Source organism: Alligator sinensis, unplaced genomic scaffold (genome assembly GCF_000455745.1).
Source record: "Alligator sinensis unplaced genomic scaffold, ASM45574v1 scaffold696_3, whole genome shotgun sequence".
Lineage (NCBI taxonomy): Eukaryota > Metazoa > Chordata > Crocodylia > Alligatoridae > Alligator > Alligator sinensis.
Window position 1 is genome coordinate 770,293 of NW_005842505.1, and position 27,370 is coordinate 797,662.

Below are 27,370 nucleotides of genomic sequence, written 5' to 3' on the forward strand. Positions count from 1 at the left end.
AAAGTCTGCCAAGGACAGATAAAAAGCAGTGAAAAGTGACCCTCAGTGGCGCTCTCTTGATCTCCAACTTGACCAGCACCTGACCTGTCCAGCCAGAAGGACCAGCCAACGACCCCCTTCTGGAAGATAACACCATGCTGAAAGAAGCCTCAACGGCAGACTCCAGCACCTGTGGGATAGGTATACCTGACTCTTGTAGCTTGCTACTGTGTGTGTGCATCTGTGTGTGTGTGTGTGTGTGTGTGTGTGTGTGTGTGTGGAAGGACCAGCTCTAAGGTTTATGATTTAACTTCATTACAGTGTTTCAATCTGCCTAATAAACAAGAATTTTAAGGATCCCGAGTTGGGCATTTGTAGCCAACAGTGGTGGTGAGCTCTTCTGGCTTTTTTTCCCTGGTTTGTTTGGACTACATTTCCCAGGATTCCCGAGCTCATTGATCTTCATGCAGTTTCCAATGGGGGCTCCTATTGGAACCCTCCTGTTCCCTGCCCAGGTACCCCGTCAATATGGTTGTGTAGTGCCACATATGGCTTTGGGAGGTGTGTTGTGAATTATTTTATAAATGTTTTTGGAATGTTTTTGAAAATGTGGGTTGCTGTTTGGCTTGGTCCTCCACCTGCCTAGCTTGCCAAGACCTATAATAGTTAACCTTCTCACCCACATGGGGGGGGAGGGAGGGCTCATTCAAATGTGGGTGACGATGCATAATGCCCCCCTCCCCCAAACCACTGACAGTCTGGAAGCAGCAAACCCCTAGCCCAGGGAAAATTTCCTCCCCCTTCCCCTGACCATCCTCCCTTCTGCCCCCAGTCTGCAACACCGCACACCCCTGTAGACAGACACAGATTTAAAGTGTAAATCAATTTATTTTAACATAACAAAGAGAAAGAACAAAGCACTGCTAGGTGTTGTTGTCAGCAATATATCCTGCCAGACAATCATGCACAAGGGCTGCCCAACCAGCTTCTCCTTGAGTATATCTCCTTGGTCCCTGTGCTGCTGCCTGGACATGTCTCTGTTGTCTAGTGACTGCCTGTCACACTTCTTCTTCCCACAACGCATTGAAAACCTCTCCCTGGCTCTCACAGATATTGTGCAGCACACAGGCTGCCACTACAAGGGCTGTGATATTGTCTTGCTCCATCTTGAGCTGGCACGAAAGAGCCCTCCATCGTACTTTCAGTTGGCCAAATGCACATTCCATGGCCATCCTGCAAGTGCTCAGATGGTAGTTTAAAACCAGCTTCTGCGGGCCAGTGATGTTCCCTCCATAGGGCTTTATGAGCCAGGGCTTTAGGGGTTAGGCAGCATCCGCTAATATAACTGGGGGAATGGTGACACTGTGTACCACTGTCTCCTCCATGCTGGGAGTGTCCTTTCTCCATGAGGCCAGGCTGAGGAGAGTTTCTGAACATGCACGCATCATGCATGCTGCCGGCCCACCTGGTATAAATGTTCATGAAACAGCCCTGGTGGTTCACCATGGCTTGCAGGATCACAGAAGCATATCCTTTCCTGTTTTTGGAAGCCCTCCCCAACCCTGCAGGACACAGCACTGGGATGTGAGTGCTGTCTAAAACCCCCATGCAGTTCGGGAACCCCTTCTCATTAAAACCACCTATGACTTGCTGTGGATTCATCAGGTGGATAATTTTGTTTGCAGCAATCTCTTTAAGCAGCTGGCATACCTCACAAGTTGCCAGCCAGCTGTGCAGGCAGCCATGCCAAATGGGTGTGTGATGTAGTGCAGGCTGGATGAGCTGGCCAGTTTCATGATGGCCATTGCAACCCTCTTGTCTGGTGGGATGGCCTGATGCATGTTAGTGTCCTGCCTCGCAATGTGGGGTCCCAGCATTGAGACGATATGTTAGAAAGTCTCCCTGTTCACTTGGAACATCTCCAGCCACTGCTGGTCATTCCAAGTCGTCAGCATGATTCACTCCAACAAGTCTGAGCTGCTCTCGTGGGCCCATACTGTGTAGATTCTGGTCCTCCTCAGGTTTCTCAATACAGCCCAGTCAAATTCCACTTCTTTGCTTTCCTCTGTGTATTCCAAGTCCTCTGGGTACCTGTATCTTCTTGTTCTTATTGTCATTAATGCTGTTAAACCAGGAACACAACCTGCCTGTGAACACTCTAGCCCAGTTCCTATCCTTCTCAGGCATTGCACCAGTAATCCCCAGGTAAACAGCATTTGCAGAAGCAGTACTGACACCTCCTCCTCCCCCTCCTGCTCATCCATGTCCTTCATATTCTCCATGTTGGAGGACTCTTCATTGTGTTTTTCTCCATTGTCACGTATTTCATTCCCATTCTCCATTTTGCCCCTTCTGTCAGCAACAGCTTCTCAACCATCTGCACCAAGCAGGGGGCAGGGACTGTAGGGTTTTGTGTGGTCTGGAGCTTGGTGTAGCTGCTTTTTCAACACTTCACCCTTGCACCTTGGGGCACTGGGGCTTTTGCAAGTCCTTTCATCCTGAGCTTAGCAGCCACTGGTGTTCTGATGTAATCAAGCTTGCAAACAAAAAATGTCTTGCCTACTCCTCTCCTGGTAATGTAGGCTGCCCAAAACTTTTGCCACTTTAGGGAAAACAGGCTGTGCTTCTGTAATAAAATTATTTTGCAGAAGCAGGTAGGTAGGTATTGATTTCTGCAACATTCAGGGCCACTGAGCAGCCACCCCAAAGTACAATGGCCGTATTTACCCCATCACCAGGTCTTTTTTTGTTGTTAAACTGGGTGCTTCATCACCTTTGGGTGTTTTGACAATTACAGGTAATGACTTCGCAATCCTTGGAATTTTCCAAGACCCTCATGCAAGCACAGCCTGAGTATAAAGGCACCCCTGCAAAAAAGTTTGCCAGCCCCCTTTCACAAATCACTTGTCCTGTTGACCACAAACTGCTTCACCATGTCTCAGAAAGCCAGGACCAGCATTATGGAGCCAACAGCCCAGGAGGCTGATACCTCCTCCAACACCTGTAGACCCAACTGGACCTGGGAAAAAGTGGAGGACTTTAATCAACAGTTGGTCAGAGCAAAGCATCATAGACAGGCTGGAAAGTAGGAGGAATACGACTATTTATGTCAAGATAGCAAAAGGCATGCAGGCACAAGGGCACAATCATGACTGGACCCAGGTCTGGTGCAAGATCAAGTCCCTGAGATCAGCGTTTTACAGAGCCAAAGATGAGAACTCGTGTTCTGGGGCAGGTCGCACAATTGCTGCCTTCTATGAGAAGCTGTCCATCATTCTTTTCAAGGATGTGGGTGACAATCTGGGTATGGAGACTTTCAGCAGTGGGGTTTGGTAGGAAAGGGCGGCGGAGGAGGAGGAGGAGGCAGCAGCAGTCCCTCCTGAGGGTGAAATCATGAGCATGTCTCAGCTGTATGCAGACCGCTCCCTGCTCCCTGATGACCATTGCTCCACTGGCAGGAAGAACCATTGGTCACCATACACTTAGTGCCACTCAGCCCTGTTCCACGGACTAGCACAGATAATGAATTGGAGGAGGTCCAGGGTCAGGAAGAAACCCATGCGGCCAATACATCATCTACTGTTACTGAGACCCAAGAACATACTGGACCTGGTAAGTCTCTTGTAATGTGCCTCTTGCCACTTCCAGGCAACTCCTGGGTTCATGCTGGTTGGGTTTGGGAGGCCAGGAGGGAGGGGGAGAAATTCATGTGTTGCTGTAAGTTGGTTGCCTTGTTCTTTTGGTGGTGGTGCATGATGGGTTCTATAGCTCATAATTTAACAGACACCAAACTAATTATTTGCTTTAATTAATTTTTTGCAGCTAGCATGGGCAGTGGCAGCTGTGGACCTGTTTCTGAAGTGAGTACTTGTAAGTTTTGGGCAGTACAAGTGGTGCCACACTGTTGTGGGTCTGCTTCTGTGCCTGCCAGCATTTTGTGCACTGCAGAGTGGGGGTGGAGGGGTGTACTTTCCTTCTCTTGGGGGCAAGGCAACCATTGCTTTTTTCTTTGTTTATCAGCCACCGTGACCTATGGCTGCCTGGAATGGTGCCCCGCTCACACTACAGCAGAGAGCTGCAGAAATTTTCACAGAAAGCAGAGACTGTCCTGTGAAACCTTGCTCAAGGTTTTGGCGGACTCCCCAGTAGCCAGGGTGGAACGCACAGATGCCTGGCGGGATGAACTCTGTGAGTCACTGTATAAGGATGATGCCATCCTTGAGGAAGTGTGAGACACCATGAGGAATTTCAAAGATGATGTCGATGAGTCCTACGTTGAATTACAGAGGTCACAGGACACTTTCAATGATACCTTTCAGAGTGTGCAGAAATACATCTTAAATAAATGGATACCATGCCCGAAAGGGAAAAGTTGGTCTGCTCATCTTGCCTCTGTGCGAGATGAGTGGAGAATTACAGCCAAGCTTGTTCCCCCAACTCAGTGGGGTCACAGGAGGGCCATATGACTGCCAGCAGGGCCAGGAGGGTGCCACTGCATTTCAGGGAGATGGGGCGGTTTATGGTCATGGTGGGGTGAAGGCAAAGAAGCACAAGTAACTATTGTGTTGCAAACAATACAACCTCATGGTTTCCTGGCTTCCTGTGGCTGCCTCCATATCCACCCTTACACTGCTTGGTTACGAAGATGGATTTCATTCATTGTTTGGGTTCATTTCTCTGTTCATTTTTCCTGCCGCTTGCTGCATGGTGCTGGGGGGAGGGGTTGGCAATCTCTCTTGCACAAGTACACAGGGGGGCTCCAGAGGTAAACAGGGGGGTTGCCTGTGTGGGTCGCAACACACAAGTGCTGGCCTGCACACCAGCATTTTGCAACCACAGCCCCCACTCTGCAAAGTCACTTTTGAGGCCATACTTACTTACTGCTTCTGATTTTACCTCCCTTAGTTGGGAGAAGGGAAGTGGTGTGTCACCCCCCAGGAGCCTGGTGTGCTTTTTTGCAAGCCACCAGCCACTTTGCAAAGTCACCCACAGGGGATCATGGCTTCCCAGGCTCTTTGGCTCACCCTTCACCACCCTTGCATTTTCCCTAGATGGAAATGTTGAAAATGTGCTTTTTCAAGATTCTTTCCTGCTCTTTTCCAGCCAGGTGCCAGTGTCTGGTTTTTTTTTCCACATCAAAATCAGACTGCCAGTGGGGGTGGGGGGTTGCCCCCCTCAAGCACTATAAATTGAGGGAGCAGAGGTTGGGGTACATGGTCACTGTATTGAGGAGGGAGGTTTGAGGCGAGTGAGGGATGACAGCACAGCAGGCACAGAGAAGGACTCATCCCAGTCACAAGAATTGCCCCTGGGGGTCACAGCAATGCAAATCCAGGGTTTGAGAAGACTGCAGGCTGATCAAGTGGGATGCAGTGAAGCTTTGAGTGCTATTTGATGCCCGCACCTCTGCGACATGCAACTTGAAAGAAGACATGGTGATGTGCATCTTTGGTAAGTGACACCTGACATTGTCTGTGCCCTCAGGGTGGCAGGGTCATCCCTATGGGGGTGCAAATACAAGCGACCACCCCAGACACAGTGCTTTGGGGGCCCTGCAGAGATGGGTGGAGAGGATGGAGTGATTTCTCAGTGCCACCGCTGGCCTTGCAGCCAGATGCTCGCCAATTCCCCCCACCCCCAACCATTGCCGCAGCAGCACACAAGATCATCTGTGTGTGTGTGGGGGGGGAGGGGGCGTCATTTGCCCAGGGCCCTGCACCAGTGGTGTACCATGGGTCTCTGGGGCACAGGAGACAAGCCCTGGGTGCTGCTGCCCTCGCTCCCATGCGCCCCAGACAAGTTGCCTTCTTCAGTGGTTTTGGTGGCGGGGGGGAGGGAGGAGTGAACAGTGTGGAGTGGTGACGCCCCCTTTGCACCTGCCAATGGTGGTCCCTTTACATCCATGTCAGGGCAGTGGTGCCACCCACCGCTGTCAGTACCCACTGCCATCCACCCTGATAGGGTCATCTCCGGTTGCGGGGGGATACATTGTTTAGTTCAAATTTATTGTAAATGGGGCTGGTGAAATTTTATAGCTGTAAAAGAAGGTACGCGAGGTGCACAAGAGGCACCAATACAAATTTTGACGCTCATTCTAACCTTCCTCCCTCTGGTTTTTAGATCCCCTTCTGCTGCTAGCTGCAGGCTGATTGATCCCTGTTGGTGTGACAAGAGGAAGAAAGAGAAGATGAAGAGGATGACAACACTTCCTTCAGGATTCTCTCAACAACTGAACTATTATGCATTACAATGATAGTTGACTTTCATCCTGACTTATGTAGACCTATAATATAATAACAGGTAATACTAATAATAGGAATCAATAATATTATTAATTCCAATAGTAATATATTAATAAGAGTTTGTAGTAATAGTAATATTAATAATGATTTATTAATGGTCAATAGTAATTGTAATGGTTCAATTCCTTACCACAGCATTTCAAAGCAAATAGATCTGCTTTATCACTCTACATAAATCACACACATCCTGGGTCTCCACCATATATATATAGAGCCAATGTATGATATAGACTTATATTATATAGATTTATAATTACAGTTCGATTCCTTATGATGAGAAAGCAGATAGTGAGCATAAGGCAGGTGATTATGCACCCTCTCTGCCTCTTTCCCCATGTTGGGGGGGAGGGGGCAGGGAGGAAATGCCCACCTCATGGTTCAAGCTCCTCCCTAGGTCTCTCTATCCCCATGGAGAAGAGATATATACCCTTCTGCTTTACATACTACCCTTACTGAACTTGTATTACTTCCTCCTCCTGGTTGCTGGCTACTAGTATTGCTGAGGCTTCTCTTCTGTGTACTACTTGAATTGTGGAGGCTTTCTTTGCAGGCTTTGGCTTGAGCATCAGCTTGAGTATGGTAAGAATTGCACAAGTTCTGCAGTTCCATTTCATATTATTCTCACCCTCCTCCTGGTTGCTGGCCATGTCCCAGCAAATTCGGACTGGGGTACATATTGCTGGCCACAAATGAGGAGGCTTTTTTCTTGTTACTGGCCAGGACCTCCAGCAAATTCCCTCCCAGGTAGTAGGCCTAGGCCTGCGGGCTCTTTGCCCCACTTGCCCACCTTTTCCTTACACATCTCCGTTGCACCCTTGTAACTTTTGAATCATTGCTGGCCACAAAGGAAGCTGTGGTCCTGAAATATGACCACTGCGGTAGCAGAAGCTGAGGCTTCTTCACTGGTTTTGGCCCGAGCATCAGCTCAATTTGCACAAGTTCTGCAGGCCCATTTCATAGTCTTCTCACCCTCCTCCTGGTTACTGGCCATATCCCAGAAAATTCAGACTAGGGTACATGTCTTCTGACTGAGGGAAAGCTTCTTGTTGGGAAAACCCTCACTTCTTCCTGCATCAGCATGAGCTGGACAAGTTCTGCAAGTGCATTTTATTCATTGCTGCAGAGGGCTCAGGTTGCAGGTGGAGCCTTCCACAAAGGAATCTGAGGCTTGAGTTTCTTTTCTGAATTGTGGAGGCTTTCTTTTTGGTTGCTGGCCAAGACCTCCATGGTCTGGGTACTAGGCTCTTCACCCTACTTGCCCACCTCTGCCTTACATCTCTCCATTGCACCCTTGTAACTTTGGAGTCATTCCTGGCCGCAAAGCAAGCTGTGCTCAGGAGCTATAACCACTGCAGTGGGAGAAACTGAGGCTTGAGTTTCTTTTCTGAATTGCGGAGGCTTTCTTCTTGGTTGCTGGCCAAGACCTCTGGGGTCTGGGTAGCAGGCCCAGGCCTGCAGGCTCTTTGCCCCATTTGCCCACCTCTGCCTCACACCTCTCTGTTGCACCCTAGTAACTTTCAAATTGTTGCTGGCCATAAAGGAAGCCTCTCTCCCTCCCTCTCCCACAACAACCCACCCACCTACCTGGGGGACCCTTCCTCCCTCCCTAAGCTCTGTGGCCAGCAAAGATTCTAAAATTACAATGTAATGGAGATTAGCATGGCCTGACTCAGCCAGTCAGCTGAGTTGGGCCATACATCTCCACCTGAGGGGTCCCTTAGGAGACTGTGCCTGGGTGCCCCAACCTTAGGGTGCCCCTCCCTCACTAAGCTTTGTGGATGGGTTTGTTTAGTCTTCTTTCTTGCAAGAAATGCTGGCTGCACACTAACACCGGCCAAGCATTCGACCTCCCTCCATCAGATAATAGTCCACCCTGCAACTTTCAGTAATGCCATGACTCCATAAAAGTCACATGGTCATCATCTCTCTGAAAAGCACCCCACCCACTCACCCAGCCCCCAGCAGATATGGATGACATATAGACCAAAAATAAAACACTGCTGGGACATGGCCAGTAACCAGGAAGGGCCAGTAACCAGGCTGGCTGGCTGGCTGCCTGCCTGCCTCCCTCCCTCTCATACTCCCACCATGCAGCCCTCCATCCATCCATGTCATATCAAGGAATTACTCAAGAGACCTTGGGAGCATATTGTGAATTGGTGTTTTATCCTGTTGTATTGTGTTTGCTGGCAATGGCTGTACTGTAAAAAAATGTATTCTCCAGCTGACTACCAACAGCATTGTTGAGTAAAACAAAAATATCTATACTGTTTTAGCTTTATTGTGATTTCTCAATCAAATTGACTGCAATTCAATTTATTGTGAAAAAAATAAAGATGAGGAACAAAAGTATCTGATTTGTACTTGTTCCTGCTTGATTTCAGGTCATGGACCTGGGAGCAGTTTGCAGCTGGCCAGGGGCAGGAGTGCAGTAGCTTTGCAGGCTGGACACAAAGTTGGTCATGGCCTATATTTCAGACTGGTTGACCTTCACTCTAGGCACCTCAATAATATGTTTGGGGATATCCATCTGCTGCATAACACTTCTGTCCTCTCTATAGGGAGCAGAGTACTTTTTGAAATCATAGCCTTGGCTAACTAGCAGCTCCCTGCTTAGCTGAGAACCATCTAATAAGAACATGCCAAAACCTGCTTCTCCTATACTAGGTATTACAAATTTCTTGAATTTGGATGAAAAGAAGTTCTCCCACAATGATGCTTTCTTTGAATACACTTGATTCTGCAGAGGCCTACAGGTAGCTGAAGAGATTACCCTGGGCTGCCTTGGGAATGCTACTCCTTGTTTCCCTCTCACCTTTTCCCTGTCCTTTGAGAAGAGCTGAGATATGACAAGGGAGGACAAAGCAATCCTGAACAAAATCTAATGAGCTCTTTCCAGGGGGGGAGTGGGGTCCACAAAGCTGGCTCTGAAAGGTGCTGCATGTAGGATTTTGTAAAGAAAACATTGCATTGCAAAGAAAGTGTTGAAAAGAAAATCATTTTTGCATCACACCTCCCATAACAGTACATCCTGCAAAGAAAAAACTCAGAAAAAAGAAGCAGCTGTTTTGGATCTGTGGCAGCAGGAGTTAACCCCAGCCCCCTACCCCACTTGGTGACCATGCATATGAAATAGATTATAATGCATTAAAGACTTACTAAATATCATTCCATGTAAGTCTTAGAGAGTGGCTGTGTCAGGAAAAACTCTGGGAAAGCTGGATTTCAATTTTTTAAAATTTTAAACATACTTTAAAAAAAGTTAAAGTTAACCTTTTTTTAAACTATTTAAAGTTAAATGTTGACAGCTGAAAATGTAACTAGTTACAATTAAAAGTTAGCCATTTCTTTAACTTTTTAACTAGTTAATTAACTAGTTAATTCCCATGGCTGCATACACTATAGATGGCAGGGTGGGGGAGGTGAAGAATTAAGAGGGGGTAGAAAATTAAGGGATTATTGGCCTCCCCCATTTTAAAATAATAATTGGTCTGAGCAGACCCATCCCAACCTGAACTGCATGCTGCGAGGGAGGCCAGAGAAGTGAAGGAGGGTAAAAAAGAACACATGGCGGCACCTACTGGCTAAAGGCCAGAACACAGTGCCCTGTCATGGTGAAGTGGATTAATTAGAAGTCTTTGGAGTCTCGGGCTGTTTGCACACACAAATCCAGTTGGAGCAGCATAATTAGAGAGCACCACAAATTAACACATCTCCAAGTAGTGTTAGTTTAAGGCACTAAGTGGACTTTAGAATGGGGGGAAATCCCGGGTTGTGCAAACACAAACGTAGTTGTGTCTACATAAATGGGAAATATCATTTTGTCTACACACACCCTAAGAAACTGGGGAGCAGAAGCATAAGTGGTTGAGTTTGCACCCTGGGCAACAGGTGCACCAGAACAGAGGCAGGGAGGCAGATTTGTATGGCAAGTGATGATAAAAAGCAATTAATTTGGCAGTGGCTGCAGGGCCAGGAAAGGGTTAACCTGATCCTTAGCAGTGATGCCTCCTCTCACAGTGATAGCAGCAGCATTCCCCTTGGGGAGGGAGGCAGAGACTGATGAGGGGACTCTTGTTCCCACTTGTTGAGCCTCCCTGCCTCCATTCTAGCACCCAATTTACTGGGCACCTGGGGCTCAGGTCTTAGTTATGCTAGTGCTGTAAATAGACTAGTATGTATATATGAGTCAGCCCAAACCAGTTTCTAAGATGTGCTTCCATCCCCAAGCATGAGTCTCATTAATTATTGTCTGGCTAGGAAATGGGAAAAAAATAAAGGAAACTCAGTGTGCAGCAGTGTCTGGGGAAAAAAATCACTTGCTAATACTGGAGAGAAAAGGAAAACAAGAATCAGGAAAATATTTCAAATTAAACAAAGAGAGGAAGTTTGTAATGTCAAAGTGCCCCAGTGATCCTGTCTGCCAACGCAAACATTTTTAATGTGCTTGTCATAAAACAAAGAAGGGATCCCAAAAGCTATAGTTTGCTTGTGTCTATTGGTTGCTCTCTCTTTATATATTCAGGATGCTGGAGCCAATATGCAAGTAGCTATCCTTTTTTAGAAAAGTGGTTTTCTCTAACATGTTATACTTCTCCACATTTAACTTAATTTTTTTTTGGTTAAAAAAACCCCAAGCGTCCTACTCCATTATCCACAACTCAGTTATACAACTAAAAAAGAAAGAGATGCAAGATTAATTTCCAGTGTGTCTAGGCATATCTGAACACACTCATTACACTGTAATTATTATCCCAGTGAAATTAATAGCAACCAAGATTCCCATGGATTTAAATACAGCTAGGAGAACAGCTGTACCGTGGAACAAACCCTAGCCCCAGGAAACACAGCATAGTGTACTTTATTTATTTATTAGATTTTTATGCTACTCTTCCCGAAAAGGGGCTCAGGGCAGCTTACAGTAGTAGAAAAAAGTAGTATAGAAACAGAATAAAATATTAAAATAAGAACAAACAAATTTCCCCTAATTTTTGTTCTTGATTTTTTGGGGGGAGGGGTAGGAGAGGAGGGAAATCTACCCTACCCACTCTTGCTCCTCAGCCTCTAACCAAGAAAAATACACCCCCCACCCCCAAGGGGGAGTCTATGACAGTCACTGAAACCCATTAGCCTTGGGTTAACAGGCTAATGGGTTTCAGGCTAATGGGAATCAAGGCTAACAACAGTTAGCCTTGATTCCACAAGGGGACACATTGTTCAAAGACCAACAACCCAGAAATGCCGAAATACCCTTCAGTAAGACACACTCCAGGGCCCCCTGTTATTCCTTTTAAAGTCACAGGCTGACTGGTGTTGGCCAAATGGCTAGTTTCGTGCTACTGGAGGCTAGACCAATTTCACCTCAAGGAGAGAGTCACACACAGGGTGAGTCCGTCATGAGTTTATTGATTGCGCAAGCAATGTCGACAGAGGAGCTGATGCTCAAAGCAGTGTCAACCCCGAATTTCTCTCGGGGTTACACTTTTATAGCTTACATAAAAAAGGGCTACAACGTGTCATACAACTATTGGCAGTACCACAATTTCCTTGTTGTTACGTCTTATCTTATGGGCTAGGCTTAGTTTGCTATTGGTTAATATCTCGTCTTTTAGTAACCTTATACCTTAGTGTAACTTCAGGGCATTAGGCAAGTATGGTTACAAAATGCAGAGCAAGCAGGAAGGAAAAAGAAACCCAAAACTCAGTCGTTAGGCCTTGTGCTTCCTACACAAGGGATCATGAGGGACTCATGAGGGACTCATACAGCTATTACTCAAGTGAGGCCCAGGTCATAATGTATTTTTACCACACTGGCACCTTTTCTTTCCAGCCTGACTGACCATGTGGTTTGCCTGCTTAGCTTCCCAGCCCTTCCCCTGCTTCATATTCAGTCCCGACAAGCAGGGGGACAGAGAAGTTGTTAGCAGCCCCTGCCAAGCATAGGGTTGCTTCAGTCCATGTAGGGCCTGGCAGCAGCATGATCAAAGCACAAACCTAATGATTTTGTTTTCCAGCAATGGACCATTACAAATAGTAGGCTGTGCAAAACTAAGCCAGCACTCAGTAACATCTGGACAGAGGAGGGAGAGGGATGAGCCTGGCCTTTTCTCTTCCTCTTGGTCTCCTGTTGACACACCATCCCCAGTCGATGTGCTAATAGTTTTGGTTTCTTAACAACTATGACTTGGACTGATAACCTGTGAATGTAAAACAATGATAGTTTTCTCTTTATCCCTGTATACTTTAGATACAAGGAAGATTTTTCCCAGAGGTTGAAACTGCAGGAGCAGGCATTGCAACTCCAACACCACCTGCAGAATGAAAGAGAAAATTGTTTACAGGTGAGGACAATAAGTTCCTCAAACTGGGCTTTTGAAGGATCTTCAGTGTCTCCCAATTGTGCTGCTATAGCTCCTGCAGAACAGTTTTCTCTAGCAATAGATTAACATGGGCTATTCTTTAATAGAGTGAACTTGAGACGCTGGTATTGGTGAATGTTTAAAAGCCCCGACCTTCTTAATTCTAGAGCTTAAAGAGAGTTTGCCATTACGTAGAATCTTCAGCCAGCTTTTGGATTTTCCTACCACGTAGGCCAGCGGGATCTCTTAACTACTGAGGGCTCCAGCAAGAAAGATTTTATTATTTTTATGACCTCCTCTCCTGCCCAGAAAATAGTATCTGTTGTCTATACTGGCTCCATCTATACACATACTCTACTCTCTCTGTGCTTTGGGCAGAGTGATCTGTTGCTGTAAATCTACCCTACCTTCTGCCTGTTGGTGAGTGTCAGCAAGCCAGACTGCTATTCCTGGCACAGTTCCAGCTTTCCTGAGCCCAACCTTTTATTTCCTTGCTAAATTTGTGGTTATTTGTGCTAGAGAAAAGTTAGTTCTAAGATACCACTCTGGGTGAAAAGTGACTAGAGAATTATTTGCTGATAGTATGTTGCCTGCATTTATGCAGATGACCAGGTAAAATTAGAAGAGAGGGAGCTCTGAACAAACCAAAGCAAGATGCTTCCATCTCTTAAATCAGCTTCAGTGCATAAAGGGAGCATTGAAATCTTTGTTATGCTGTATTAACTTTCCTCTAAATGCTGCAGCATGTTGACTTGAATAGTCTTAAGAATCTGTTTTCCATTTGAACTAGTTTGTCTGTGGCCAGCAATTGGTTTAGCTGTATGGGTGTTGACCCCTCAGGGTAACTGAAAGCAAGGTAAATGTGCAGCGAGTGAACTTGAACAGGTGTAAATCTTGATTAGCTCAATTGGAACCAGTGCATGTCCTTGAATACACTTAGGACTCAGAAACCCTGGTTGCTAAGGCAGGAATTGAGGCTATTTCTGAGCATAGTGATGAGGCATTAGGCTACTCAAATGTGTAGCTTGTGTTGCAATGCAGGCAGGAAAGCCAGTGCATTTCTGCAGAGATTTCAGTCACTTTAGTTTTAAGGGTACTATGAAACTTATTTCATTAATGTTTACAAAGTACCTTAAGTTTGGGCAAGGAAAGCATTTGAGAGGTGCAAGATATTACTAACAGCCTTATGCTGTTGGATCTCAAGGTTGGATTATTATCTGTATTTCATCCTTATAAACGGACTCCGAGGGCCTTGTTGCATGTAACATTTAGGCAGCTCCTGGAGCTCTTAATCCCTGGATTGTCCTCACTACAACACCTTTTAAATGGCTTAAAGCACTTGTTTTATGCAGCTCAAAGTTACTCCATTCTAGGGCAGGATTACCTGTGATCCATACAACCCAGGGTCCATTAACATGTGGCCAGTCCCCACAGATGTTGAAGTCCTCTATTATCCCAGGATGCAATATGGGATATGCAGTGTTCTATGGGAACACCCCCCCCCCGATCAGCTCTCTGTTGCATGGGTGCTGTGTGGCAAGGCTGATCCCTCTTTCTTTCTCTCCTTTCTCTTCTCTTCCCTCACCACCACATTCATCCCTGCAGGTCCCTCAGCATGAGCTGAATGGTGAATGCAGCACCTCACATTTTGCCTGCCAGACTTCCCATGGCTCTGCAATCCCCAGCTGCCATAAAAGTTCTTATTTGTTCAATGTGCTCCACACCCCTTCTTCTCCCTCCCTTCCTTCAGTACTGACCAACCTTTGCCTAACTGGAAACTTCGAGTGACTCAGCCAAGAGGTTTTAATGAGAGTTTATGTAAGCCACATATGCATTGCACCCAGTGACTGCCAATCCAAACTCTCCCCACCTTTTCTGAGTCCATTTGCCCTTCTTATTCTGCTAAGTGCCACCTGCTCTGATCAAGGACAGGGTAGGGGGCTATTTTTACTCATGTTTCCCTTCTCAGCTGGTGGCGTTGGCAAGCACCAGGAGTGCCCAGCCTGGCCAAAGCAGGTAGCACTGTGGATTTGTTACAGAGTGAGCCAGGCTCAGAAAAGCCCCCAATGCCCCCCAAACTGGGATTTGCTAAATGGAGGAAAATTCACCTCCCTTTCTTTTCTCATCCCTGAAGGGGTGTGTGTGTGTGTGTGTGTGTGTGTGTGTGTGTGTGTGTGGGAGAGAGAGAGAGAGAAAAGGGGGTCAGATTCATGGTAGCTGATAGAAGCAAGATAGCCTTGACACACTCTGCTGACACCTCCTAGTCCTGCCTCACAACCACAGCCCAGATCCATCCAGCTGTGCTACATGTGGATTGGGTGCATGGAGCAGGGCACAACTAGAGCCACAGAGCTGGAGCTCTTTGCTTAGCAGGAGAGAGAAGGTGCAAGTTGCAGCCTCAGTACACATGATGGAGGTTTAGTCCTTCAGGGTGCTTGTATACAAGATGGAGATTTAGGGTTGCATTCTGCAGGTGCCTGCTGAACGTAGAAGTGGCGAGGGGGCTGATCCTTTTTTTTTCTGGTGCACTGGGTGGGGGTGGGGGGCAAGCTGCCAGTGCTCTGAGTGGCCCCTGAGCTGTGGAGAACCCCAGTCCTTCCTTCCATGGCAGCGGCCCCCACGGCCAGCCAGATAAGCTGCTAGTGGGTGCTGTCCCAGCTTGAAGGTGATTGATCCAACTCTTCCCTGAGCCTAGCTGGGTTTCCAGCACCCTGTGTACCATCCCCGCTGCCTTCTTCAGCTGCCAGGTCACCCAGCTGCCCTCCTTCCATTTCCCTACCCTGCCACTGCAAGCCAGCCCATTCCCAGATGGCCCCAGGACTCCTGGTGGTCTTCTGCCCCTTCTGAGGGCAGAGGGAGACCCTGGTGCACATAACCCTTGAGTGTGCCAGGCTGCAGCCCTTTCACCTCCAACTCCTCTGGTTGAATTCCACCCCCCATCTTTTTGTTTTTGGTTACCCCATCCATGGCCCCACAAAGTCCCGGGACCTCCTGGTCAACCTCCTCCTGGCCCTGGCCAAGTGGGTCCTGTACTTGACTAGGAAGGAGGCTGTGCCTGGGAAGGTGCCTAGAGACTGTGGGGCCTCTTTCCTTTCACTTGTCTGTTCATGTTTCTGGGCAGAGCACCAGTGGGTGGCATCCACCAGCTCCTTGGATGCCTTTGAGGACTGGTGGGTGCAGCCTGGGGGGCTCTCCTTGATGTCCCCCTCCAGAGAACTTCTTTTCACATGTTGAACCTTTGACCCCCATGTCACTCCTACCCTTTTCTTCCTTAGTTGTCCTGCCAAAAAAAAAAAAAAAATCAGCTGTATCTTTCAAACGTTGGCCCCACACAGTGGGGGCTATTAATTAACTAGGTGGGCCTTAAGGCCCAGGATCTCTGGAAGATACAAATAGACAGGAGTCCTGGTGGCCTGCTGAAGGCAGAAGCAGTGCTGGGCCCAATCCTTTTTTTCAGCAGTCTGCCTGCCTCTCCTGCATGGGGGGGCTGACAGATTAATGGCTGCAATGTTTCAAGTTGCAGCATTGCAAACAAATTACATTGGGATGTGATTTAGTTTGTGATGATGCAAACTTATTTAAACCCCCCAAAACTCGCATATATGTAAAGTGTGATGCCATTAAGCCACACAAAAGGAAATTTTCGTGATGTGTACATGGTTACATTGTCATGTGTACAAGTGCCCTTAGAAGCATAGAGAAGTAGGGCTGGAAGGGATCTTCCAGCTCACCAGGCCTCTAGTGACAAGTCACAGCTGTGCTAGTAGGGGGCATGTCAAAGAAGGTTTCTAGACTAATAGGGCCTTTTTACATGTTACACTGTGGGCCACGCAAATGTTGACTAGTTCAGTGCTAGCTTGTGGACACACCTTAATGGAACAGGGGCTAGATTATGCAGATGAAGAGAGGATCCTGCCCTGGACTGGTGTAAATTTGAGCCTCATAATGAATGCTTTAAGCAGACATGCAGACAATTCAGTGGTTAAAAGTTCTAGGAACTGGCCAAAATTAATGTGTAATAAGGCCCTAAGGGTGTGACTGCTCCAAACTCCAAGACAGTACAAAGCTGCTCAAAATTTGTGTGGCTCAAAGTACAACATTTAACAAGGCCAATAAAGCTGCTGCAGCTCATGTGTGTGTGTCAGTACTTGTGTTACTAAACTCTGTTTTGGGGACAGATGTCTTTCCTGGGGGGGATTGTTTGTGAAAGTGAAGAATTATTTATTTATTTTATTATTTGCTTCACAACAAGTTCACCACATCTCTTTACAGCAGTAGGAATCCAGGAAGTACCAGAAATCTTCCCTGGTTGTGAAGATAGGAAAGCACATGAATTGTCATGTGTTTTGATAGCATTCTTGTGCTCAGGGGTGTAGGAATAAAAAGTGCTTCAGCCCTCACCTTGTTGATCTGCATAGGAGTGTTACAATATCAAGAATGAATATCACTGAAAGAGAATGGAAGCATCACTCAGTCCAGTGCTAGCTATGGACTCTGGGGACCTGTGTCGATCTCCTGTCTCCAGCACAGACTTACTTTCTGATCACAGGCAAGCCATGTAGGCCTGGAATCTTAAAGATACTTAGGTACCTAAATACACTAACATCCTCAAAAGGGCTATTGAACATATACAAAGGCCCACCTAAGTTCTGAAGCTGTCCTATAGCTAGAAAAAGTTCCAGTTGAAGCCCCAGAGTATGGTTTGCAACATTAATGTTTTAAAATTAGGGTCTCCTGTTGCAGTGGTACCACTTCGTATAAATAATAGAAGATTTCATTAGGTTAGAGAGACTTAGATGCGAGAGGCTGGTGGTTAGGGCACTCAGTGGGCATGTCTACACATGCATTTACACCAATTTAAATTTACTGCACAGTAAATTACTGCACAGTAAGAGGGACTAGGCCAGCATCTACACGTGCCTAAAGTTAGTCCCAAATCAGTTCATATACACAGTGTCACTGCACAGTAAGGCATCTACATATGTGTTACTGCACAGTAACTAATTGAGTGTAATTTGATGCCTGGCTGATGCACATGTAGACTTGTGCCCATACTGCACAGTACTTTCAGTTACTGCACTGTAAATGCATATGTGCACAAGTGCCCAGTGTGGATGAAGTCTTTACTGTACTAAATGTTAAATTAGTAGTACAAGGTGGACAGGTCCTATAGAAGGAATTGAGATAGTTTCCTCAGAATACCCAGTAGCCTGCTGATTAGTGCAGTCCTGGAGGAAGCTGGAGATGAACATTTGAACCCAGACCTCCCCCAGTTGAGGTGATACCCAATTTTAAGGTAGATGCGCTTGTGTTTGTGACTACGCACATGTGCTTGCCCCCTCTCCCAGTAAATGCCCTCTAGACATCTGTGACAAGGAAGAATGTTCAGAGCTCATGATTCTGGGAGAAGAGAGGTGCGTTTTTTGGCCAGAGACGGGTGCTTAAGATCCTTCTTCATCTACTTTACACTTCTGATTATCTTATATGGCTTTCTACTTAGCTAGTTGCTCCATGTAAGTGTTTCCAGAGATTATATGGGAAGCCTGGGTGCATGGTTGAAAATTCTGGTAGGCTAGATTTTGCTAGGTGGCAGGGCACTAAGTACCTCTTAAGGGACCAGTAGCTGAGCAGTGGCAGTGGCTGAGCAGAAGCTGCTGCTTGGTGCAGGGGAAAAGTGGTCCCTCCCCTTTGCTGCTGCTAAATCCGTCTTGCTGCAGCTGCCCGGAGCCTGTGCCCAGGCTGGCCTGTGGCTCCTTTCCACCGCCATCACTGCCACCTGTGGGCTGCCCAGGAGGGTACTGGTGGAAGTACAGAGGAGCCACAAGGCAACCTGGGTGCTGACTCTGGATGACTGCAGCAAGAATGGCCTTGCAGCAGTGAAGGGAGAGGGGGGCTCTTTTCCCCCACACTGAGCACAGCTTCGACAACCTCTGCTGCCACTGCTTGGTGTGAGCAGGGGAGGTGTGGGGTGGGCCATGATCGGGGCTGCATGTGCAGGTCCCTGCCAGTACCATAGGTCTGGGGCCAGCAGCAGTGGCTGGGAGAAGCACCAGGCTTAATTGAGCAGCTTAATTGAACACCAGGCTTAACTGAAAATGTGGGGCTCATCATCACTTCCTTCTCAGGCCACATTTTAAAAGATGATGCTTTCCTTTTGAGTGGATATAACCTTCTCCCCTTGGAAAGGGATTTTGGGCTGTAGAGCCCAACTAGATAGAGATGCTTGCCTGAAGCCCTGAGTCAGGCATATGTGTCTGAAAAGGAGTGGAGTTTGAATGAAATGAAAACTTCTTAATGAAAGCTTCTTAATTTTTCTTCTCTTAAATGGAGAAAATGCTTCCCTCCCTCACAGGGGTTTTGATTAAAGATGAGGTTCTCAAATGCTATACTAATGAAGGCTGTCTAATAGGGGTATGCGAAATGGGCCATACTAGATTTGGATATGGATGCGGCCTGAATCAGGGACAGTGATTTGATTAATTGATTCAGATCACTGTCCCCAATTCAAGTTGGCCAAATCCGAATCTGAAGATTCGATGTTGATTCAGAGAATCCATGATCTGGCCGTACACACAGCTTTAAATGTTTTTTCTACATACCTTGAGGTACCAGGCATGGCTCATGAGCGCTGCAATGGTGGGGTGGATGGAGCATCCCACAGGAGTGTGTAGGGCTCCCATGCATGCTCCAGGGCAAACCCAGAAGTGGACTGGAAGTACCTCCAGTCCACTTCTGGGTCCACCAACGAGCGCACTGGGCCTCTTCTCCCCTGGGCTTCTTGACTTGGTGATTGGCCATGGGAGGACCCTGGGTGCCCCCCCAGACCAAGCAAGCACCAGGCACTGAGCCAGGGGGGCACGAGGGGGCCTCCCAGTGTGCTCCCTGGTGGACCCAGAAGTGGACTGGAAGTGCTGCTTGTCCACTTCCGGGTCTGCTGCTGAGCACCCTGGGGACCCCCCATGCTCCTGAGGGATGCTCCATTTGCCCCACCATTGCAGCATTCATGAGCTGCCTGCTACCTTGAGGTACGTAGAAAAAACATTTAAAGCTGTGTCTATATCCAAATCGCTGAATCTTTCTGAATCTCTCTGAATTGATTCAGAGGGTTCAGCCACCAAATCTAGTCAAATCTCCATTGAATTGAATCAGGGACCGAAGCTTCGCACAGCCCTACTGTCTAAGCATCTTACATAGAAGATAATGATCATTCATGGCCTCTGGGAATACAATGGAGGAGGTACTTTTTAGGGCTCTCCTACCTCATAAGAGACTTTTGTAAAAAAAAGAGATGAAATAGCTCATAGAAATGAAATAAATTGCAAACAAATGGACTATTTCAATTCAACTGAGCAAGAATTTTTTCAGCTATCTGGTAAGAAGAAATAAAGGGTCTCTCCTTAGAATCTGAAGCTGGTAAAAGGTAAATAAATAAATACAAGGAAATACAGCTTTGCACAGTGCACAGTCATCCAGTGGGGTTCATTGCCAAAGTAAACTAAAAGTCAAATCATGCTGTTTGTTAAAAGAGGGTAGGCTTATTCTATAGCTTTTCAGCATGTGTAACTGCACAGAGTGAGATAAGGAGACACTGAACCTCTTGATTAAAGAAACAGCTGCTTGTCTGCATGGCCAAGAATTAATTTCTCTCCCATGCCCATAGTGAACAGTGCTTAAGTGTACGATGAGAGTTTTTTAGGTTCCCCCTGAAGAACTGTGTACCTGTTACTGGCAAAGACAGGGTAACAGGCTTGATGGAGTGATGATTTGATCCAAAAGGGCATATTCTATATCTTTATTATTAGCTTGGCTATAGACTGTTAACTTTAATTATTAGTATCTTGAATCAATAACAAGATTTTCTTTAAAAAATATATGACATGGAAAACATTCTTGTGCCTGGTCTTTTGATTCTATACAATAGTTTCTTTTCCTCTCAAATGGGAGATTGGGAATTGTTGAAGAATGGAGGATATCTGACATCTAAAAGTCAAATTCAAGAAGTCTTTGCTGCCCCTCCCTTATGAGCAGTGATATAAAACTTTAACTGTTCACTTTCATGTGAAATAGGGTCTGCCTGTCTCACTTTGTGCTGTAGCCTGTACCCTGGGGAAAGTAGATGCAGAAAAGCTTTTGCTGCCACCATTGTGTATCTGGGCAACGGTGGGCCACAATAAAGCTCTAGTACTTCTTGGAGCATTTAAAGTAGTTGCTCAGATATCATGGAGTATTCTACTTTTCCATGGCTACTCAGATTGGAAGCATGGGCTGAGCTTTGGCTCTTCTGTGTACCTGGTTGAAATACTTATTTCTACACAACACAGAGAACAGTAGGATATGGTCTCTAGCATGCTCTGAATCTCACTCTCCAAGGTCAGATATTCCTATAAAAATGGCCAGATTGTTTTTCCTTGAAGTGAATGACTAGTGCCTCCTGAGGCTGGGGGGAAATCCTGACAGCATAAATGAAGGCATGGACTTGTCCATTTGTCTGTCTGCCAGGAGGACTTTTCAATATTTGAAGATTTACTTTGATCCAGAAATTGAAAATTTGTCTGAGTTAGATTACTCTCATGGGTGTATTTGAGAAATAAGTATAAGCAAGTCCTGAAAGATTTTTGAAGAAAGTAATTGCCCCTTAGTGGAACAATGATAGATAGATCTGATGTACTGACTTTCAGCATTACTTCAAGGTTGTGGGCGGGTAGTGGGACAGTCTTTAAGTTCAAGGAGTGAAGAACATAAGAAGTGCTATACGAGGTCAGATCTGTGGTCCATCTTGCCCAGTAACTTATTATGACAGCAGCAAGTATTAGATGCTTTAGGGAGAGAGTATTTGAACAGGTTATATCTAATATAATCCACCTCCTGTCAAATCCTCCCATAAACTATAATTGATTTAAAGATGTCAGAGAATACATCCCTATCTGTTATAATTAAGAGCTTTCAATGGACCTCTTCTCCCTAGCTGGGTGATGGCCAATGGAGTCCTTGGCATCTGCAGCAGGTTGATGAAATGTTGGCCAATTTGCAGTTGGCTGAACCATGAGTTTCTGGGATTTGCATTTTTTTTTTGCCTTCTGATTAGTTGGTTTTCTTGGCTGTTCCTTTGCTTATGTATATATTTCCCTCCCTAGTTCCTGTACTTTTGTTGTTTCCCTTGGTGATTTGATGCTGCTGTTACCCACTGATGATTTTGTTTTTTTTGCTCAAGCACGCAGTGAGGTGAATTACCATATTTACTCAAAATCAAGATGACCCCTTCCCCTCCCCTCCCATTTAACATGGCGGGGGGGGAAGCCCCTTGTCCTAGATTTGAGTATGAAGCTGGGGGTTGGGGGGTGAAGGCAGATGGCTCCTGGGCCCTAGCCCCAACCCAGGGTTGGAGCTGAAGCTGCAGCTGCTGCCTACTCCCCTGTCAACTCTGCTCCCTGGGCCTCTGCAGCCTTTACCCTCTCCACTGCCTCTTTCTCCATCTCCCTCCACCCCAGCCTCTGCCCTCCACCTGCCCAACTCCTCAACCCCTACTTTGCTGCTTACCCTTACTCCTGCTCTGGCTCCAGCTCTAGTTCTGGTAGGCTCCATCCTCATTGCTGCCTGGGGCATGGAGCATGTGTTTGTTTTGGCCCCATAGCTTGGGCCAGGCCTTATAGCTGGGGCCAGAGCTGCCATGTTGTCACCAGTGGTAAGGGCTGAGCTGGGGCTGGAGTAAACACATGCTCCATGCCCCTGCCAGACCAAGAATAAGCAGTGGCAGAAGCAGGGGGAGATGGGAGAGGAAGGGGAAAGGGGACCTGAGGCTCTGGGAGCATGGGCAGGGGGGCTAGAGGTAGGGAGAGCAGGCATGGGGGTGGGGCAAGCAGATGAGGGAAGGCAGGTGGCAGCGGGCAAGGGGCAGAGGTCAAGCCCCACTGCCTGCCCCCTACTGCCTTCCTACCTTCTGCCTTCTATTGCTTGTCTACCCTCTGCCCCCCCTGCCATTGCTTTCCATGCGTCAGCAGTGGGGGGACAAATTTAAGACAACCCTCCACTAATTAGATTCTGTACATGGAAAATGATAACACATGTATAAGTTTTTCCCGTATATATTATCTAATTATAGGAAGGTCATCTTCAATTCAGGGTTGTCTTGGATTTGGCTAAATATGGTAATATTTGTGAGAGAAGAACAGGTTGTGGGGGGGCGGGGGACTCCCAAAAGCAAACTATTGCCTTAAGACTTAAAGGAAGATCCTTGCTGATCCTGCCAAATTTCTCTGTTATTTGACTGTTTTTCTGTGAACAATAGATGAGTCTGAGCCCTAATATTAGGTTATGCACACGTGTATGTATTAGATTATGTATTAGATTATGTATTAGATTATGCACACGTGTATGTACGGAGTAGTGAAGGTCAAAACTGAACTTGCCTTCTCAATTGGACTCTTTTTGGACAAATAGAATCTCTAGAGCTATACTCTTGGAAAAGCATTTGTTTTTACTTTGTTTGATCCGTATACACACTGCATAGTTCTATTTGGAATGTTAACAGAAGTCATTCTTGTGATTATTGATTTGCAAGTTAGACTCCCACTTTTCCTCTCACTTCTTTCTCCTAAAACTGCTCTTGATGTGCTGAGTAGCCTGTCAAAATCAGAGCTGTCTGCATGATCTAATCATCCAAGGACATGTGTGTATTGCAGGACCTCTCTAAGTCTCATCAGTCAAATACTGATATTTGCCCTCTTTTTAACACAGACCATGACTCTGCCCTTTCCCTGAAAACAGCCCAAGCACCTAAATCCTGTATAAGGCACTTGAGCTATCGAGTCTCTGCTAGCACTTACTACCTCCAAAAGTGTGATTCTGTATGAAATATAACCTATTACTTACAATTTGGGGTTTTTCTTTTTCCCAGACCAGAAGGAGCAATAATTCTCTTGACCAAAGTATAACATATAATTTTCTGTCAGATGTCTGTGTATAGTAGTAACAAATGAACCTGTACTAGATTACTATAAGTAGTTTAGCAATGATAACAGTAGCTTGATATTAATTGGCATTTTTCATCGTATTAACAAAGATTCTATTATAGGCATGGTAAATGAAAGTGTGCTGTTCAAGAACCTCCAATTTATTCCCAAAACTTTTTTTCTTTTTTGTGGTTTGGCTCACACCCCAAGTCTCCTCTTTGGTACTGCATTTGCCCCCTCACTTATTACCATTATGGACTGTGGAAACAAGACTGAGCTGCCCTGTAATTTGCAGCACTGAGAACAGTGCAGATTAAGCTGACGGTGTGATATATTATATTATTTCTCCATCATTTTTTCAGAGCATCAAGTTAACAGGACTAATGCAGACTGGCATGTGCGTTGTGGCAGCCATCACTTGCTCTGAAGAGAGAGATAATATAATTGCTGTAGGCTGTGGTGGAGTTGGGGGTGAGGAAAACAGGGAGAGGTGAAGGCAGAGAAGATTTCGCTATTATGAAGAATATACATTTTAATTAGGTGTTATTGATCTTGATTCCCATAAGTTGTTGTTAAAGTGTGTCATAGACTTTTATAGCTAATTAGCTGAAAGATAAGATGCAGATGTATTAAAAAGATGCACATTACTTGTATATATTTATTTCCTCTTTGGGAGCTGCTAAATAGGCTGTGGTTGAATTTTTTTTCTCTAAATTGGTACAGTTGAAACAGAAAAGGGCAAAGAAACAGATTTTCTGTGTCTTTGCCTTTTTTTTTTCCTCAGAAATTCATAATGGACTCTAACACGAAAAACAGATCTGTTTACAAGTTACTCTTGTAAATGCATGGGGCAATTAACTAGAAGTAATACCAACATCAGTTTACTAGATTGTTTCCACATGCACAGAGCACCTGAAATATACCTTTTGTTTTTTCACCCTAAACAAATGCTGTAATGTTGTCTTAGTCTGTTTTTTTGTCCCCCAAGAGACTAATTCATTTTTCTCTTAATAAAACAATAGAGATCTAAATGGATGAGAGAGAGGCTTATACAGTCAGAAGCTCTCATACTTCAGCTAGAAGGAAAGCTCTATACAATGAATGGTGGGGACCCAGAATTAATGGCAAAAGTTCAGAAGATTCAAGAAACCAATGAGGCTGAGGTGAAACAAATCCAAGAGGAAACAGCAGCAGCCTACCATCAAAATGTAAGCCTATAATGTACAACATGTGCTCCCTCTTTCATTTGTCTACTTTACAAGAGTTAATATCCAGTATCTGAAAGGTTCACAAAGGAGGGGCTTTTTTCCTTCTAGGCTATTAAGCTACAGTAACAGCTTATTAAAAAAAAGAATTTCTCCTAACTGGAAAAAAGTGGTCTTGATTGGGGGTTGTGGTAGATGGAAAGTACATGAATAAAGGAGAAATTTGAGTGTTCTGGTTAAACTAACATAGCAATACAATGCCAGAGGAAATAAGTTAGACCAGGACAATCTTGATTTATTTTGTTGTAAGATAATGAAGATGGTGAAATCCTGGCTAAACTGAAAAACAAGGATTTAACATAGAGCATAAATATAATGGAATGGACTCCATAATCAAGAGGTGATGGGAATTTTAAAAGGTATAAAGAGCTGTTAAGTACCTGCTGGATGTCTAACTCCTATTCATCTAAAACCCAATCACTGTGTCAAATTTATAAAATACCTTCCAAGGTTGACTTGAAAAACTTCTCCAGGTTTCTTCCACAAAACCAAAAGGTGCTTTTGTACCTGACCAACTGTTTGGCACCTAGAGAAGCTCCCTGATTCTTCACAGTGCATCAAGATTTCATACAGTTTACTTAAAGCTGCTCTAAGTTGTTCCAACTGCAGACAGCGCTGAGGGCCATTTCAGTAACTGGGATCAAGACTCTTTTACTTGGTCTTGATCCCTATAGCTAGGGCTTATGAGGGTGTGTGGGTAGCAGCATAGCTGGCTTTACACCCCTTACCTCTGTCCCTTTACACCCCTAGGACAGAAAGATCTGTTGATGAATAATGTAAGTAGATGTAGCGGGGCTGAAGATCTGGCATTGGCCTCTGGGATATGTGACTTGCACAGATTTCTCTTGTGGAAAAATGTTTTACTATTTACTGTTGCTTGTGAATATCTCCTAAGTGGCATAGCCTGGGAATTCCAAATTTCTTGTACATTCTTGGAATAGATCTTCTGAGATAGACTGGTTGGGAACTGTGCAGAGTCAGGGCTTGATGAGCCCATAGTTGGTTTAGTTCAGCTATTCCTTAAAAGCACCCTCATGAGTGAGATGATTATTTAATCTCATTTTTTGTAGCTCCAGTGGTGACTATTCTATTCTACCTCCTCTTTGGGAGTTCATTTTTTTTCAGTGCTGCATCATCATCTTGTAAAGCTTAACTAATGTATAGCAGAAATTCATTGGCCCTTATACTCACTTTCTGCATGTGAATAACTGTTCATTTCTTCCAATATTTTGAGACTGTTACCGTATTTTCTTCCATACAATATGCCCCCCAGATAAAACATGCATCTTGTTTTTTAGAACACAAAATGTAGAAAAAAATATTTTTCCAGAGTCATGACTGACTCTGTGACATAGATCAAGTCCTCTGAGGAAGTGTCCAGAAAGTGTGGCATCCCAGTAGATGGTCTGGGTGAGGTAGCAAGCAGCAAGAACTTCTTGGTGTCAGCTAGCTCACTCAGAGAGTCTCTTGGGATGCCATACCTCCTAGATTCTGCATGTTTCCTGAAGGACTTACTCTATCATGAATGGTTAGGCCCCAGACCTTTACAAGGGCAACAGCAAGACTGTTAGCTCCTTATTGTAAGTAGTTCTGTATATAAGTTCCTGTAAATAAAGTGTTGTTTACTCTAACAGGGCACCCCAACATTTTTTTTGTAATATCATGTTCTAGGGGCAGCCCACCCTGTTCTCGCCTGCCATCCCTTGATGTTAATTAATATATATATTGTGGGGGGCTACCCTGACCTTACTATAACGACCACCCAATGTGTGGTCCTTTCCTTATGGGCCAATCACATGGCTCCATACCTCTCCTACACCATGTCCCATGCCTCACAGATGGCATTCTTACAGATGGCCTATCTGTTGCTGATATAGCCCCTCACTGGACCTGCCAATGCCTTGGCCTCTCTCAGCCCCACTCTGGGCCCACTTCAGACCCCTTGGTCTCTCTCTCAGCCTCATTCAGATTGCCAGACCCCTCAGTCTCTCCTCTGGCCCCTCTCTGGGCCCTCAGACCTCTTGGTCTCTCACAGAACCACTCACTGGGCTGTAGGCTCCTTGGTCTCTTTCTCAGCCTCTCTCCCAGCTGTCAGCTCCCATCTTGTTCTCTTGTCTTAGACCCTGTTAATTCTTCATTCTCCAAGCTGCTCTCTAGGCCTCAGACCCAGCCAGCCCTACACTTTGCTCGCTGGCCCCTAACTGGGCCACATTATATCTGGGCCTCTCTTCACTCAGTCCTCAGGCCCCTCACTGGGCCTCTGGATCCACATGGTCCCAATCTTCCTGGCAAGTGCTTTTCTGTAGGGTTTGCTCCCTTAGCCTTCCCCCTCCCTGGGATAACCCACAAGGTAGTGGGAGCTGAGGTTTTCTGGTGTCCCATCCTCTCCTTTCCCTCAGTGGCCCATGTGCAGCATTTCATGGAGGCTACCCCACCACAGGCATCCCCACCACACTAACCAACTCCAGTAGGGTGCAGTTTTAGGTCTTAGAATGGAGCAACTCGGAAGGAAGCGT

At 45.8% G+C, this 27,370-nt stretch overlaps 1 long non-coding RNA gene across 1 annotated transcript in view; it reads left to right on the plus strand.

Moving 5' to 3' along the window:
• LOC112551556 overlaps positions 1–24,772 on the plus strand; it is a 67,595-nt gene extending 42,823 nt beyond the window's left edge. Inside the window, exons 3-4 of the long non-coding RNA XR_003095851.1 lie at positions 12,529–12,622; positions 24,612–24,772. This is a non-coding gene — a long non-coding RNA (uncharacterized LOC112551556). The remainder of the gene's footprint in view (positions 1–12,528; positions 12,623–24,611) is intronic.
• Positions 24,773–27,370: the final 2,598 nt, after the last annotated feature.